At 41.8% G+C, this 18,127-nt stretch overlaps 1 protein-coding gene across 3 annotated transcripts in view; it reads right to left on the bottom strand.

Annotated features, from left to right (window-relative positions):
* Positions 1-17,918, bottom strand: part of TMPRSS7 (transmembrane serine protease 7) — a 49,390-nt gene extending 31,472 nt beyond the window's left edge. For 2 of the 3 annotated variants that reach the window (XM_048954687.1, XM_048954716.1), the window contains exons 1-2: positions 17,379-17,918; positions 2,764-2,883 (exon numbers count right to left, since the gene is read on the bottom strand). The gene's annotated coding sequence lies outside the window, so the exon portion shown is untranslated. The remainder of the gene's footprint in view (positions 1-2,763; positions 2,884-17,378) is intronic. The other variant, XM_048954682.1, reaches the window with a different exon arrangement.
* Between the last annotated feature and the right edge of the window lie 209 nt (positions 17,919-18,127).

Below are 18,127 nucleotides of genomic sequence, written 5' to 3'. Positions count from 1 at the left end.
ACACTAAAAATCATGAAAATATTAGCAACATAATAATGGAGAGATATAGGACAGATAGAAAAGATGCAGCCAGACCTCATAACAATCTCCAAGGAAAATCTACGCTCCATCGCTGTAACTAGCAATAGAATTCTTCAAATATGGGTCTATGGGTCAAGAAATCCTACAGTTACATGAAGTGTTTGTAAATTAAGATATTTTGTCTATAGGTTAGTCTTGGCTTATGCCTTGAAGCACAGTGTCAGTGTCTTCAATATCTATTTTTTGTTATTTCTGCTAGAACTGCAGTGTATTTTATCCACATAATGTCACACCACAAGCTCTGGGCCTCATTAACACTTCAGTAACATAGACAAATATATATATATATATATGTGCACATACATGTACATATATACACATTACTATATATAATTGCTTGCTCCCATCTCCCACTTATTTTTTAATTATTTAAATTACACTTAATTTTGCCAGAACTAGAGTAGGATATGTAGATACTTCATATTGAAAGGACGTTCAGAGATCATTGAGTCCAACTTCCTGATCACATCAAAGCTAGCCAAAACTTAAAGCACCTTAAACAAGCGCGTCATCCAAACATCTCTTGAGCACGGACAGGCACAAGACACCAGGCATTTTAGGAAACCTGTTCCAGTGTTTGGCAATCTCCATGGTAAAGAGATGTTTCCCAAATAACCCTCCACCGGCTCAGCTCTGTGCCATTTCCACCCTGCCATCAGTCATCAGTTCCCAGGAGCAGAGCTTGGCACCTACTTCTGTGTCCCTCCTCAGGGCATTACAGAGAGCAGTGAGGTTGCTTCTTGGCCTCCTCTTCTCCAGATGGAGCAGCCTGAGTGTGCTCAGCACATTCTCACAGGACATACCTTCCAGTCAGTCCTGTTACCAGCTTGGTTGCCCTTTTCTGGATTTTTTTTCAAAGACCTTAGCATCCTTTTTAAATTATGGAAACCAGAAAAGCATACAATATTCAAGGTGAGGCTGCACCAACACTAAATATAATGGGAGAATCACCTCTTTCATCTGCAGGCTATGCTGTGTTTAATGCATACTAAAATGCTGTTTGCCCTTTTGGCTACCAGGGCACACTGCTGGCTCCTGTTGAGTCTGCAGTCCCAGACTCCTTTCTGTTGAGCTTCTCTCCCACCACTCATCTCCCAGTCTGTGCCTGCATCCAGCATTGCTCTGTTTCAGGTGCAGCACCTGGCATTTACCCCTGATGAACTAACTGCCCAGTGCTCCAATTTATCAGGATCCCTTTGCAAAGCCTCTTGTCCTTCCAAGGAGTTAACAGCACCTCTTAGTTTAGTATCATCAGCCAGCATCCTGAGGACGCACTCCAATCCTGCACTCGGATCACTGCTGAAGACGTTGAACAGAACAGGCCTTAGAATTAAAGTCTGGTGAATACTGCTAGTGAGTGACCACCAGCCAGAGGTAACCCCGTTTACTACAACGCTACAACCATCCAGCCAGTTCATCACACTGCCTAAAGTGAACCTTTTAATCTCACAGTTGGACAGTTTGTCTGTGAAAGATGTCACAAAGGGCTGTATCAAAGATCTTGGTGATATCCAGCAAGATTTTATTAGCTGCCTTCTCTTCTTTCATCACAAGGTCACTCGCTTCTCAGTTGGAGGTCAAATTACTAAAGCAAGACTCTCCATTCATGAACTCATGTCAACTATGCCTGATAACAGCTTTGTTCTTTAAATATCCTTTCTGCATCCCCCAGGACAGTCTTTTCCATAACTTTTCCAGGGACTGATGTTAAACTAGTAATTCTGTAGTTCCCTAGGTCTTCTCTCATGCTCTTTTTTGTAGATTGATATAACACTGGTTAGATTCCAGTTAGCAGGGAACTCCTGAGATTCCCATGAACTTACTTAAATCATTGACAGGAGTCCATCTGTAACATCTGCTAACTCTTTCAGTTCCCTAGGATTAATCACGTCTGGCCCTGTGGACTTACAAATGTTGAGCTGATATAACTGGTCCCTCACAATTTCAGTGATCGTAGATGGGAAGTCCGTGTTCCCCCAGTTGCAGTTCTCCAACTCTGAGATCAGGGTAGCCCAATATCTGTCACCATTGTTAAATACTGAGGCAAAAAGGCATGAAGTGCCTATGCCTTTTCCTCCTCCTTATTTATTAAGTGACCATCTACTCTCAATATCAGACTAAGGTTTTTCTTTGATCTTTTCTTGCTGTAGATATTACTTGAAAAAGCCATTTTTGTTGTCTGTCACCACAGGGGTCCTTGTCAACTCAAGTTGGGCTTTGGCTTTTCCCATTTTCTCCCTGCCGATACGAACTGCAGCTTTGTGTTTTCCCTGTTAAGCAACATCCTGTGAACATTGCTCCCAGAGGTCATATATTTTCTTTTTCTGCCCTTGTTCCAGGCAGAGTTTCCTACTGAGCCAAGACAGTCTCCTGCCCTGCTTGCTTGACTTGAGGAATCATTGCATAGTATGCAGCTCTCTGCAGTTTGAACTGGCTGCGTGGTTGGCCGGCTGGTTGGTCCAACGTTTGCCAGTCCCACTTGTGACACCAGTCACCAGTGCCTCCATGCACACAGTGCAAGAGTGTCAGGGCTCTGAAAGCTCCTCAGACACTCCTGTCATCTCCCCAGCTTCTCACTTGTCTGAGTACATGGCTGTGGTGCTTGAAATTGTTTGTGTAACTCAGAAAAGTCTTTCACCAAACTGATCACAGCACAGATTAAAGTACATCAAAATCTGTTACCTTTGTCAGTATCAAAATATATTGCACTTCTATTCAGTAAGTTCTTCTTCCTCTGGAGAAGCACAGATTTCACCTCCAGACTTCACTTTTCCCTAAGCAGTTTAACTTCAAATATTTTTCCTTGAGAAGACAAAAATAATCATGGTTTGTTATTAAGACAGTAATAAAAGTCAATCAGAAGCTGTAGTGCTAGAAATATGCTTTAAACCTGAGAAGACAATTGTATGCCATTTCCTTCAGATTACAAAGGCAAGCTGAGACAGAAGTTATTTCCATTCCTGCCAGTGAGGTAAATAACATTACAATGCACCTTTCTCATACCTAGGTTGTATCTGAGCCATTTGCACGAAATAAATGAAGCAGATAATAGAATTTATCCAAACAGCATCTAATTGAGTGTTTGTATTGGCAAAAGCATTGGCAGCAGGGAGATGCAGCTGTGTGAAAAGAGACTGAGGGTTTGCCCTGTGCTGAATATAGCCAGTGCCAGTCATCTCCAGTATGCCCACAGCAGGGCACAGCTGAGCACATCAGCCTGGTGGCACTACTGGGAAAATGTATTTCAGGAAGAAAAAAAATGCCTGATGGAGAGAAGATCAGGAAATAAAATGAACAAGAAGCACATGAAAAACTAAGGCTAGAGGAGGAGAAAAGGGAGCTCCTACTGTAGGAGCAGATACCCATGCTAAAGCCCATAGAGGAGACCATGCTAGAGCAGATGGGTTTTCCTAAAGAACTGCATCCTGTGGAGAAGGCAGGAGTGGCAGAGAGAAGCCATTGTATGCTGACTGTAACTGCCACCATACTGCTTGGTTACTTCCCCACAAGTAACCAAGCAGACTAGACAGGAGTGAAGATGAAAGGAGGGGAGGAAAGGTGTTATTTCAGTGTCTGTTTTTTTGTTTCCCACTACCCAAATTAACAGTTGCATTTTTATTTTAGTTGGCAGAAATTAAGTCAGTTTTCCTCAGTTAGAATCAGCTTACCAATTACTGTTGCAGGCAAAACAACCTTCCTGCCTTTATCTCAGCCCACAGGCTTTTTCCTCTTTCCTGTACTTCCTGTTCTCTCCACACATCTAGCTTTGGAGAGGACCGAGCATGTAGGAATCTGACTGCTAGCCAAGACCAAAAACATTGGTATGGTACCTGTTATTTCCTTTGCTCATCTCTAGTTTTAAATAGCAAAATTATAGTTTGGTGGTTTTTTTCCCCGTTTCCAAGTAACACAGGTTAGCAAACTGAAGTAAGAAAACATGTAAGAAATAACATCATGTTATTAAACTGAATATTGCTGTCTCATTCCGTTTCTTTAGCTTTATAAGAAAGTCTGGAGGTTCAAAAAAAACTGCGATCTCCACACAATGATAGGCTTACTTTCAGGTTCCCCGATGGACACGGCTGAATCCAGGCCAGCTTGAAAGGTTAATATGAGCCAATTACTCAATTTCTGAGAAATGTGCTTTCACTTGCATCCACCAGAAATGGCCATTGGCTTTGAGCCATTACTTTGCACGCATGAACTGGTAATTAAGCAGTCTCATTTCGGCTTCTGTAATTAATGCATATCAAAATATGCCTGTTACCCCTTTCTGACCTGAGTCAACATGATACTCATGTCAATTCATTTCAGAAGCCTTCTGTTTTCCCACTTTTGCCGTGGCTTCCAGACCAGTTTCACCTCCTTATTCTTCCCCACTACTACAGAAACCACTGTTACAAATCATAGACTTCTCTGTTTATTCATGCACTGACCATGACACTTGGTTTTACACACATCATCCTCTCTTAGGGCTGTGACTTCCTGTTTCACTTTTTTTTTTTTTTTTTTTTTTTTTTTTTTTTTTTTTTTTTTTTTTTTTTTTTTTTTACAACCTAACTTGGTTTCCCCTCTCTCCAAGACTCTGATGTAACCAGGGGCAGCTTGGTATAATCTGTGACATCCCTTCCTACCGCTCCACCTCAGCCCACTGCCTCCTTAATTAAGGGATAGGCTGCAAAGAGTCTATGCAGCAGCCTCAAACCACCGCGGAGATGCCTGACTCTATTGCACAGATTTCACAGAGGAAGCTGGTATACCAGTGATTCAACTTTCTAGGAGAAAGATCTCATCTTGCACTACACTAAACCACTGCTAAGAGAGGAGGGAGATAGGGATCAGCTTACCTACCTCATACTGCCTGGAAATTGTGTGTATAAATCCAATTATGTTTTCTAGACAGACAATAGTCAGTTGTGAAAGAGACACATTCAAGACAGAAGGTGAATCACACTTTAGCCATTGAATACAAATAGCAAAGACACAATTATTTCAGACTTGAACTATCTTATCATCAATAAAATCCTCCCTTTATAATAGAAATTGTCTCTTTCTGACCATTGCCACAATCAGTTCAGAAGCAGTCTTTTTTCCTTCTTCATTGCTAAGTAGCAATGACTTGCAAACTGCAGAAAAACAAGGAAGGAAAAAGAGTCCACGAATAAAGCAAAGTTAGTTCAACTAAAACCTGGTTTTGGTACCTACAAGAATTCTCTTGCATATTGCTTGTAACTATTTTTATTTAATCAAAACAGAGATCTTAATATGCCTGTGAAGACTAAGCAAGGGTTTAAATGATGATTGCTGATAACACTTGAGAAGGCATTCATAAAGCTCCTTGAGTCTAATATTGTATGACAATCTAATACTGTACGACTGCACATTTTGCCCTTTGCATAATTTCTTCAAATTACAGCCAACATTACCTCCAGAAGAAGAAAACATTTTGGCTGTCCTTTTCAATACATGAAGATGAATTACATATTCAGCTAGGTTTGAACCTGGAAAGGTCAAATACCTATACTTTCATAAAAACTTGTACAGATAATAACCAGTCTACAAAGATCTGCAAACATACATTTATATTTTGGATACATCTCTTCCCTCACAGGAGAGTGAGCACAGAATTAATGTTTCTTTAATTTGTTTTTGGAATTTTATATCATGATCAAGTTGAAATGAGACTACCAAAGTACGGAAGTGGGTGGCATTTGATTACTAAACATTAAGCAATAAATAATTGACTTCTTACATATGTTTCAGTATCAATTTTAACCTCCTCCATTGAATGAATACCACGCTGCTTACTTGTTAGATCTTTGACGTCTAGAAGAGGCAGCTTGAAATCACAGCGTTCATACATGCCTTTCTTCTCCTTAAACTCTTCCTTAATTTCTCATTCTTGACAGTGTTTATGTATGCATACTAGAGGACTCTGATGCAGCAAATACTTCCCAACAGACAAAGTCATTTTGGAAGTCACAGGTGACTCTCTTTTCAGAGCTTCAGACACAGACTGTAACTGCCATTGACAGAGCATATCATCGGAAGGGAAGCAGCCAACTGCCTAGCATAGCAAGCTTCCCTGAGCACTAATATAACTATTTGGCTTTGTCTATGCAGACTGAGTACAGCTTAATTATTTGTGTCTTCATCTATTTTAATTAGAGCAAAAAAAAAAAAAAAAGGCTATATGAGCACGCCTTTTGGCCACAGCTTGCATTTATCAGTCTGTGGCATTTTAAGGACAGACAAGCCCTAAGTATTCAATCAGTTAATGGCCAAACACCACTTGCCTCTTACTGGGGCCACGAGCTAATTTTACTCTCAATTTCTCTCTTGTTTACTAGACAGCTATGTATGGCAGTGAAAAAGACAAGGATTGTTCAAAAACGGAAAACAAAGATTATTCTATTAGAGTAAATATGGCTTGTTAGGAGAATCAGTGTTAGGATATCTGCTGTGCTTCTAAAAAAATAAAGGTTTTCTACAATATTGAGGTTGACCTGGTTCATTTGGTGCTGAAGCCAATGATATCACCCTTTACAGAAGTCAAGTTGCAACAGTACTGCAGCCAAGTGAAAGCTGTGTTTGTAGCTTTCCAGGTGATGGAAAATCCTGATGTTCAAGCTCTCATCCACCAGAGTGCTCAGTCACCTGCTCTTGAGACAGGCCAGGCATGAGTAGAATTTACATTGTGAAGACAAAGCATTCGCTCACCAGTGAACGTCTGTGCTCTCCCTCACAAGCCACACGTTAGTTTGTGCCCTACTGAAAGAGAACAAAAATGGATATTTCTAAGTTCATTACAGCTTCAGTTCCTAAGCAGAGCTTTCCAAAAACATCTCTTCTTGAGACTAAATCCCCAAAGCAGTTATGATTTGCAGGTGCCTTATTCTCCATCATCAAACCCAAAGCGTCACATGGAAGGCAAATATAACTCTTCCCACACTTCCATAGCAGTCAGTTGCTGTAATGCATGCCCAACTGACAAGAGAACAGTGTTTAATGTTAGTGAACCAAAGATGCAGCCCTTGTGTAGGAGTGCAGCCTCTCTCTTAGTGAACACTATATCCAGTGCGCCCACAATCCTCCTGCCAGCCTATGTGTCCATGAGCCACAAATATAGTTCACAAATATATAAAACAGTAACATAACACATTGTCATGCCTTTCCACGACTGTGTTTTCCTTGCAGTTACAACCTTAAGCTGTAGGAGCAAAAGAAGCAGAACAAAATTGTTATTGTTTCTTTCATTTGTTTTTAAAGCAATGATGTGAATTAACATACTATTAAGCTGATTAATTCACTTCCAGTTTCAAACAAGATGTTTCACTCAGTCTGGTGAATATGGAGTTTCAGTTCCTTCTTTCATGAATTATGGGGCAGCTCAACATACCACCCCCAAGAAGTGACACAGGGCCATTGACACTGCTGTTGTCCTCACTCATCCACCAGAGGTTTTGGTTAGTAACAGAGCTCTCAAAAGGCCAGCAGTGACTAAGTATGTTCTTCAGTCCTCTAACTAACAGGGAGGGACAGCAAGGAGTTAGCATCACTAATTTGACTAGGAAAGTTTAAACGCAAGTACTTTTTTTTTGTTTGAATTGCACCTGGCCAAGAATTGTACTGACTTGTTCACCAAATCCCACAGTTGCCAGTTCATACTATTTTTCCCCCAAGATGCACCTGTTGCCCTACCTAGATGAGTGCAATCCCCTTTGACCTTGACATCTTAGAGTATTTGCAAGCAGCTGCTCTGCCTGACTTGCAGGGGCAGAAATCTTCATTAAGAGCTCTTAAACCTCACCAGCTTGAACATATGCTTATGCCTTTGGGCTCAGTGCTGTGTGAGGACAGGCAGAAGAAGGTCTGGACTGTTGGAAACAAAAAATAAACAAGTTTAAATATCAAATTCATTAACTATGATTCACATAAGCCGTAATTGTTTCTTCTTTCTGCTTCTAGGCTCTGTGTTACAGAGATTGCTGTTTGTATGTTGCTTACAGTGGCAGGGCTTCAAAAGACCAGGACTGGTCATGATCTACACACACAATGTATTTACACACTCACCAGTGCATGACAAGTTTGCCAGAACTAAAGAACTGTTAAATGGAGAGAGCTAGAACCCTACTGACTGTAAATGACTTGACTCACATGTTCCTGACTAATAATTGTTACCATAGCTTAACTATAGCCCTGGGCTTTTTTGTTTTGTTCTTGCTTCTTGTGCTTGCTGTGTGGAACTTCAGAAGACAGAAGCATCCTTCCAGCCCTAGGGTCTCCATACAGCCTAAACTCAGGGTAGCTGTGGGCCTTCCTCCTGTACTGCTGCATTATACATCTCCATCAATCAACATCTCTTTGCAACACTGCTTGAGCCAGCACTGTGGACAGAATGCCTACCTGAAACTTAAACATTTCATTTCTCATTTTCAGGATCAGCCCTTCTCCATCTTCTTTCAGATAAACAGTCCACTCATATGAGTTTCAACCCAATCAGTGTTAGAGCTGACGCATCATGAAATGTAAAATGAAGCTACTCAATACCATTCAGAAAATCAATCTGATCACCAGCTTGCCAAAATCAGGAAGCCATCTGAGATTTGTTTAAGGATCAGCTTGTGAGGATCAAAAGGTGGTCACAGGAAAGAAAAGCTAATCAATACGTCTATCAGTATGGTGTCTAGTAAAGATAGCTACATTTGCCTACTGCAGCAAAACTTCAGTGTCTTGTTATCTGGAAAGCACAGGCTAAGATCCCAGTGCTGAATCCTTTGTGTACAATAATGCCAGAACCCACCAAGACTCTGATCTACTTGCCTTGCTATAGAACAGAGCTGAACTTCCATGCCTTGACTTCTAGATGTGGGAAGCTCCCTATCTCCAATTCCATGTTGACAAGTCATCCTCCTACTTCATGCCTGTCCAAATGCATAGTGGATTTATTTTAACAGGTGAATTGGGTTCCTCATGGTGTTTCACTAAGTGAACCACAAGAAGGGTTGAGCCAAGTTTGGATCAGCCAAGACACTGACAGAACCATCCTCCCAAGAGCTTTTACTGCCATGACCACTGCACAATCCAAACAAGACAAAAAGCACCTGTGTTTTTACACAGACAGCCTGGACCCATCCTTTCTCAGCTTAGGATCTTCCACAGTCTAATGGGATCTTGGTTCTCCATCTCATCAGTAACATGCAGGTCTGTCAACATACTGTCTCCAAAATCACTACTAGGGGGCAGCTGTAAGGGCCTCACTACACTCACGTGCTGAACTGATCACCTTGTTGGCTTCCTGTTTAAGAGACCAAATTTCTGAACTCGTCTGAGGCTGATCATTTCTCCAACATTTCTCCATAGCCACAAAAACTTGAAACATTTCTGTAGGAACAGAATATTTAGGCTCCAATTTACATATGTTTCCTGGGGGAGGTCGGTAGGAATATATATAACAATTCCTACAGTTTAACTGTGGTAAAGAATTTTTTTCAAGAATTATCCATACTACATTTCATTTTCTCTTCCTAAGGATTTTAAAGGACTCCAAGGCAGCATGAGAAGTCTCAGAAGTGCTTTGCATTCTTAATGAGTCCCAAGGGAGGAAGCATGATTCATTCTGCAGAATACTGAGCAAATAGTAGCCACAACCTTTATCTCAAAGGACAAAATGTAGTTACAAGCACCCAGCCCATAAGTAATGTTCTGTGAAAAGCTATTTTTGGAGTTAATTTTCCTCACTCCAAGGAACAGAAGAAAAAGAGTAATAATAATCCTGTTCTTTTAGAGATCCTGGTTTCTTTCTGATCGATATACATTTGTTGATGGATAAATCTCAGAATAAAAAGACTTCAGTGAGAACACTGCCCTCCCTTTTTTCAGATCAGTAGCTCCCACCAGACATGGAACAGCTCACCCAGTGAAGCAGCTTTGCCTGCACAGAGGTGAGCTCCTGGAAAAAGCACGTCTACCCTGCTGTACTTTCAGTCTTATTTTTAGACAGCTAAGTAAACAAACAAGTGCCAGTTTTCTTCAAGCAAGGTACATTATCAGTCTCTGCTATGAATTGCTCCCCACTAATGCACATAATGGTCCACTCTCCCTCATTCCCAGACAAGATGGCAGACTTTTCACCTTCACTTGTTATTCATAGGTTTAAATCATCGATATATCTGAAAATATATGAGCACTGACCAAAGAGACAACTAAAATTCAAGACACTTGGTGACCTGTGATGACAGCAGCAGTGATGTTGATGACATTAAATCTGACTGATTCATGTTTCTGTCTGAAAAAGTCATTCACTCTCTCCTCACAAAAATAAGGGATGCTCCTTTTTGTAACACAGCTGCTGATTCCCCCCTCCTTTCACTCTGGCCCTATTTCCCTTGAAACATCTTTACCTCTGCCCATCTTTCCCTGTATTTCATATGCTATTTCAAGCCTCCTCACTGGAGAGGCTATTTCAAATCCGTCTGTTCTTCTAATTCATTTACTTTCTAATTTGCATTTTTTTTCCTAATGACCCACTGCATCCATAAAACAGGCATTTCAGGAGCAGGTATACAATATTTGCTTTTAGGTTTTTGTTTCCTATTAAACCATATTCTTGCTCACTTTTCCAGGCCTGAAACAAGGAGTCCAGAAATCAAAAATACCTTGGGTTTCTTTGCTTGTTTTGGGCACTGCATGCATCATTCCCCATTTACAAGAATCACAATCCCTGCAGTTCTATCCAGGCTTTGCTATCCACGCAGTGTATAGTTTGGAGTGCACCACTCACCTCAGCACTGCAAGCAAGCAAAAGAAATCCAGCTACCCCATCTTCCATTTTCAGATTCTGATACTCTAAAAATAGCACCGCAAGAAAAAGTCTTGAAGGTTAAGGCATGCTCACCACTCCCAGTTGGCCTTAATCATGCATTTTATACCTTGAGGACAGATTAAATGAACAATACAATTTTGGCAAGATTGTCTGAAAACACGAGGTTAAATTGTTCCTTTTATTTCAAAATTGCTATGAAGTGGTTAACATTTGCTGAAACCAATTTTCTTAAAAACTAAAGAGTCATTCTAGATGAATCTTGAGGTTTATGATTCATCCCAGGGAAGAATTCATCCTTCTATCACCTCTAGGTAGAACACAGCATCTGAAAGAAAGTGGGCAACATTCAGAACTTAAACTTCTTTACATACCTCTCACTTTTATAGGAGACAGCATTTGTATTCAGCTGAAGGACATGAATATCAACCCTCTCCCCCCTCCCCCCACCAATTAAATGCTTCCTGGGCCCATTTATCTCCATCTCATAATCTAATTTGCCTGGATGTCTTTGACTCTGGTGGGGTGTAATTCACAGACCAACAGCAAAGGGTAGTTCTTCAGGGATTCATCAGATTACACAGAGGCAGAGATTCTAAATACAAAACATTTTCTGCTAAAGTGAAGTTCACATACACAGCTTGCTTCAGTGACACTGCAGTTGTATGGCTTGCTTTTATTTTACAATGCTGCTTCAAAAAAGCAAGCAGCACAAAAAACAGTTTAGTTATTCATGGTGTCATTTTATAAAACAGATTCATGTGAATCTTGTTATAAGCATTAATTATGGCTTTGGTGCTCATCCTACACCAAGTATATAAAATGACAGAGAGAAGTGATTTTAAAAGGAAAATAATCAATCACTACAAATGTACTACATTTTTTTTCTGTACTTACTTTGAGTCAACTGTTAACAGGACTTTGTATACAGAAAACACAGAAATATACCACAACAATGACCTTCACATAATAATTCTCTTCATTCAGAGACAGGGTATGGCAATAAATTGACTTACAAATGAAAAATGTTATGCATGTTCCATTCTTTGTACTTGGCACCTTACAAAACATCTCACACTGTAATGACACTTCCAAGGGAAGGATGAACACAACTGAACATTGCACAGCAGAAAAAGAAAGTAACTTTTTGGTTTTTTTTGTCTTGGAAGCAAGACTTCCAAGGCTGCATAATGCACTTCCAAAAAACCACACTGATTTAAGCAAGTCACTTTTGGAGACTCAAGCAGAAGTACTTTCTAATTATTCTAAAAAAACATCCTAAAGAGTACATCCCTATTATATGAGAGATAGAGAACACATCAAGGCCTTAAAAATATCCTCCAGGATTTGGGAGCCTCAGATCCACCCCTAAGGCTTCCTGCCATGGCCTTGGTGGAGGCAAGCAACACAGGCTGGTCATGAACCTTCCCCAGGGCCCAGCAGCTACTGCATGGACTAGCCTATGCTCAGGGGACAGATGCCTTCACACAGCCTCACTCCCACATGCTCCATTTTCAGCAACCGCCACGCTGCTCCTGGCTAATGTCTACTCCATCATCATCCAGCAACAAGATGCACTTACTAGCGAGCAGCCAAGGAGGATTAATAGCTGCTTTTCTGCATTCCCAGCATCTTCTGCCCATGCTGAGCTGCTGAAGGGATGTTGCCTCAGAGCAAAGCCTTCCACAATAAGACAGTAGAATACTCCCCAGGTGATGTGCAGCAGCCTGAATTTTATTTATCTTTCCTAAAGCAATAACTAAACCTTTCACTGCAGGCCCTTCATGTAATCTTACAACCAAATCTACCTGGCTACAGCTCAGTCTCTGCCTTTTCACCAGCAAAACTTTCTCCAGCTGATTGCTTGGGCACCCAGCCGCATCCTCCTTTCCCAAACACTCATCTGAGGAAAGGGGATTCAAGAAAAGCTTATTTGATTTAATAATCCCACCACAATGGTGCCGTACTGTTTGATTCATCTGAGCTGCTGTGGCAGATGAGGGCAAAAGGTCCCTTCAGAAGATATCGGGAGATGGCGATCACTCCCAGCACAAATTCCTTCAATATCCCACTGAAGCCTTCCAAACCTCTTCCTGAAGTATTGATTTTTCTCCTTGCATCAAAAACTTTTCTGTTCAGCTAGAAAAATAACGCTGTGGCATTCAAGCACTTTACAGCCAGACGTGTATTGTCATGGCCCTTTTCACAGAATCACAGAATGGCCTGGGTTGGAAGGAATCTCAAGGATCATGAATCTCCAATCCCCTCCCTGCAGTCAGGGCCACCGATCTCCTTATTTAACACTAGACCAGGCTGCCCAGGGCCCCATCCAACCTGGCCAAGAACACCTCCAGGGACAGAGCATCCACAGCCTCTCTGGGCAGCCTGTTCCAGCACCTCACCACTCTCACAGTAAAGAATTTCAGCCTGACATCCAACCTAAATCTTCCCTCCTTCAACATAAATCCATTTCCCCTTGTCCTCCTGTTATCTACCCTTTGAAAGAGTTGTCTGCCCTCCTGTTTATAGGCTCCCTTTAGGTGCTGAAAGTACCTGCATGCTGGGGAAGTACTACTACCCACTTCTACCAAGGGCCAAACCTACAAAGACCAGTCAGGTGCACAGCAGCCCTGTGGTGTTAGGTACGTCTGTGGCTGAGGCACTCTAATATCTTTAATAGCTGGGTTGAAACAACATCTATCAGAAGGAACTGCAAATGGCAGAGTTGCCCTTTACCTACACTATGCTATGCGTGGGAGCTGATCCAAAGACACTGAGCACGCAATGTTGACTCATCACAACGCTGCTGTAAAACCAACCCCTGAAAACAATCTCTACACGTTTTTCCTTCTCTCCTTCTGTGCCTTAATAATAAAAGATAAGATAAACAAGATATTTAGCTGATGGCGCACACACAAAAGCTCTCATCCGTCTTCCATCTTTATTGATGAGTCGACAGAGTGCTCCCTTTCTTACAGTGGGGTTTGGAGATGCCCAGCAGCCTGTATCTGATGGTCTGCAGCCAGCCATGCCCTCCTCTTTTTGGATGCAGTCTCCCCTCACCGCGTGAACCAGCCCCATGAACCAGGGCAGAGCAGGAATCGCTCTGTGATGCTGAGCAGCACTCCTCAACCTGGTGTGAGGCCTTACCCTACCTTTCAGGCTGCAGGGCAGTGCAGGACTTACTCACCAAATAGCATGTCTACTGAAGTGAGCCATTTAATAGAAAGTTCATTAGGGAGAAAGGTCACCACGCTAATTTCTTTAATAAATCCAATAAAACAACAGATGTGTTTGTTTCTGTATTTGAGGAACAGTGCTATATCTTCACATGAATGTCACAGCATCACGCACTTTGCTATCACATGAACACAGCAGGATAAAAACTGCCTTCCATCCAAGGCTGTGATTTTCCCACATTGCAACAGTTAATATCCTTCTGCTGTTTTACCTCTTGAATTTCTATAGCTTAGGCTTACTCACTGAACAGTGGTGTTTTTATTTATGAATTCAGGTGGGAGGAACAATCTCTGTGAAGTTTAAGCGATTAAGCTGCTTAAATAGCAGGAGATGTGGCTGCTGTGCACACTTCCCCACTAGTAGCTTGTGCTTTCCCTGTGTCCAAGGCCTCTCCTGCAGAGCAGTAAGCCCCTCTGAATGGCACAGCACAGGTTCCCTGTCAAAAGCACGCTGAGTACCAGAGACACATGCCAATATAACTGTTGGTTCACCTCCCTGTGTATTTGGGGACTTCCTGTGCTCACCTTAGGCCCTTGCACCCTGCCTTGGGAAACAACAAGGTTGCCACTGGGGAGGCTAAGTGCAAGGTGCTTGCTGGCCTTCTCAGCACATGTAAAGCTCATTTCTATTGGGATATATTGCCATTTCACCAATCCAAGAATCATAGAATCATAAAGGTTGAAGAAGACCTAAGAACACCTAGTCCAACCATCAGCCCATCCCCACTAACGTTTTTCCTCAGTGCCACATCCACAGAATTTTTGAACACCTCCAGGGACGGTGACTCCACCACCTACCTGGGCAACTTGTGCCAATGCTTCACCACTAAAAAGAAATTTTTCCTAATATCTAACCTGAACCTCCCCTCGTGTGATCTCCTCTCATCCTATCACCATTATACATAGGAGAAGAGTCCAAACCCCACCTCACCACAACCTCCTTTCAGGCAGTTGTAGAGGGCAGTGAGGTCTCTCCTGAGCCTCCTCCAGACTGAAAAATCCCAGTTCCTTCAGCTGCTCTCCTTAATACTTGTGCTCCAGACCCTTCACAGCTTTGTTGTCCCTCTCTGGACACGCTTCAGAGCACCAGTGTCTTTCTTGTAGTGATAGACCCAAAACTGAATGCAGTACTTGAGATGCAGCCTCACCAGAATTGAATACAGGGTAATGATCACCTCTCTGCTCCTGCTGGATGCACTATTTCTGATACAAGCTAGCATGCCACTGGCCTTCTTGGCCAATTGAGTGGCCTGCTTGTGCCTATCCTTATTAAGTGTTAGCCTTGCTATCACACAAGACAGACACAGGCAACAACTCTCAGATAACGCAGGCAGAACCAAATACAATCGATTACAAACACAGAAACAAAATCCTGATGCACTGAACCTTTATCCTTCCTTCCTTCCATGTAGCTTTGTCTTGACCTCAGCGGCCAGGGAAACAGATCATCTTCAGCAGAGGCATGCTGCAAAGTGATGCCACAGGCAGATTTACTGAAGAGTGAGGTCTCCTCATGATGTGTACCCTCATTCCTTTTAATTTAAAACTTGTCATGTTATGTTAGCCTAGCAGTCCTCAAGCTCTGGCTTAATTGAGCTGACTGAACCTAACATTGACTTTATTTACTTTCTTTCAGCTCTCATTATAAATGGGGATGAACTCAGATTCCATGTTCAGGTATGTGGATGCCTATAGAACATCCCTTCATAAGGATGTAAGAGATCACCTTACCATTAAAAAGGAATGATTAAATAGTTGTCTGTAATGAGCTCATGGTCATAAAGCCTTCATGAAGGCAGATACATACCATTCACATTTATACTGCTACAGCAAACTGAAGCACAGGGTGTCAATGCTAACAGTATTTCTGGCCCAGCCGGCTGTTGGGCATTGATATACAAGCACTTGCTTACATGAATATTTTGTGTTGCTTTTAAGCAAGGTTCATTGCTCAAGCTATGGCTGTGCTTCAAAAAGGGCCAATAGCAATGTGGGAGAGGGCTTCCCTTAGCTCATACGTGTCGTTTAACTGAGCCCACACCTGAAGCAAGATACAGTTCAGCCCCACAGTTTACAGAAAACACAGACCCACATGGCAGGCACACCATCACACCACACCATGTCTACTCAAGGTGCATGCACTTTCTCCCTTCGTGAAACAAAATTCACATTTTGCTCACATTTCAGCCCCCGTTGAACACAAGAATAATTATATCCAGTGCACGTGCAATGTTTGACATTTGTTGAGTACATCTCTACCACTGACAACACTAACACATTTCTAATATATATTCAGCCTTTTAGCAGGAATGATACATCAGATTGTCATAGAGATTAATGAGGCTTGTGGGAGACCCACCTAAGTGCTTTTAATGCAACAGAAGCAAGCTTACAGTAGTTTACTGTTTGTATAAGAAAAAACATATTTCCTTCCTGTCACCTTTGTTATTCAACCAGCCTTGTACTGTATTAATTTACAGCTTAAGATGTTTTTGAACTTGTTAAGAAGCACATTTTAATGGAAGATGTAAGTAAGTCAAAACATGTTAATATTTAAACAATAATAATTCTTGCATTTTGGCATCATCATATGTGAACACAAAAGGATAAAGTTAACCTTTGGAGCATCTCCTGCCAGGCATTAATAGATAGGTCAGCTCGATGGTTTTAGAATCATAGAATCATTAACGTTGGAAAAGAATTCAAAGATCATCTAGTCAACCGTCAACCCATCACCACCATGCCCCCTAACCCATGCTGCCCAATGCTGCATCAACCCTTTTCTTGAACATCCCCAGAGACAGTGACCCCCTAGGCAATCTGTTCCAATGACTCATCACTCTTTCCAAGAAGAAATTTTTCCTAGTATCCAAACTAAATCTCCCCTGGTGCAACTTAAGGGGATTACTATAGGGCCATTCAGGTGATGAAAAAGGGTTCTGTGAGCTGGGGAAGACCTTCCAAGGATGACATTCCAGCTGTGGCTTTCCAATGCTGTTGCCACACTATGCAAACACCACCGGATACAGATTTTCTTCCCTGGAGCACAGGCTGTTGTTGCCTATACAGGGCATGTTAAACATACCATATTGCTGTTGCACAAGCATACAGTGTTTTCTGTAACCTAGTGAAGCCATTAGAATGCCAAACCTAATGAAAGCACATTTAACTAAGGAATGTAGGTTTGGTGAAAGAACATTTCTCAGAGGCAGGGTCTTTCTTACACTGCAACTTACCTTATTGCAACAACCATAGATGTAGAATAAAGCACAAGGATCAGAAAAATCATCCAGGCTCCTGTACTCTTTCAAATGGAGAGACAAAGATCATCCAGCTCAGAGCTGGCTTCTGCAGGCTGCATACTTTCAAATGGTGTGGGGCAGGCTAAGAGCCACTCTTGCCTACATGGCAGGTTCTTCTAGCTCCTCCCACCTATCTGATAAGAATGCATGCTGTTTTGTTTGCACTAAGTGCAACTTCCTAGTCTCTGTTAGGAGAAAGTGGCTGCTTTTCATATTTGTGTTCTCCAAGATGAGGTTGCCTTAACAAAAGGAGGCATAATATGCCCAGTGTGCAAGTTAGGTTATATGTTATGAGCAAGTTAGGTTGTATGTTATAAATTGCACCAAGCTAACCTACTACAGCTGCAGGTTGAGATCTTGCCCTAAATACACCATTTCAAACACCTGCTCTGTACTGAGCTATTTCACCTCAGTAATAGGAAGATAGCTCTAAGCAGGTAGCAAACACCAAAGTAAAGTGCTCGACAAGAGCAGAGTGGAAGAACCAGATTGCCCTGGTTTGTTGAAGAGAAGCTACAAATGGGGGCAGGACCTTTTTAACAGCAGCTGCCATAGATTAGCTCAGCCCTAAGCTCATGTGGTGACCTTTACATCATTTCTCACTTGTTACGCTTTGCAGTGCTTTATCAAGCTTCACCAAAGCTTGAATTAAGTGGGTAGGTATTTTTCTCACATTCCTGACA

The sequence above is a fragment of the Lagopus muta genome, chromosome 1 (genome assembly GCF_023343835.1).
Source record: "Lagopus muta isolate bLagMut1 chromosome 1, bLagMut1 primary, whole genome shotgun sequence".
Taxonomy (NCBI): domain Eukaryota; kingdom Metazoa; phylum Chordata; class Aves; order Galliformes; family Phasianidae; genus Lagopus; species Lagopus muta.
This window is presented reverse-complemented; position numbering and strand designations above follow the sequence as displayed.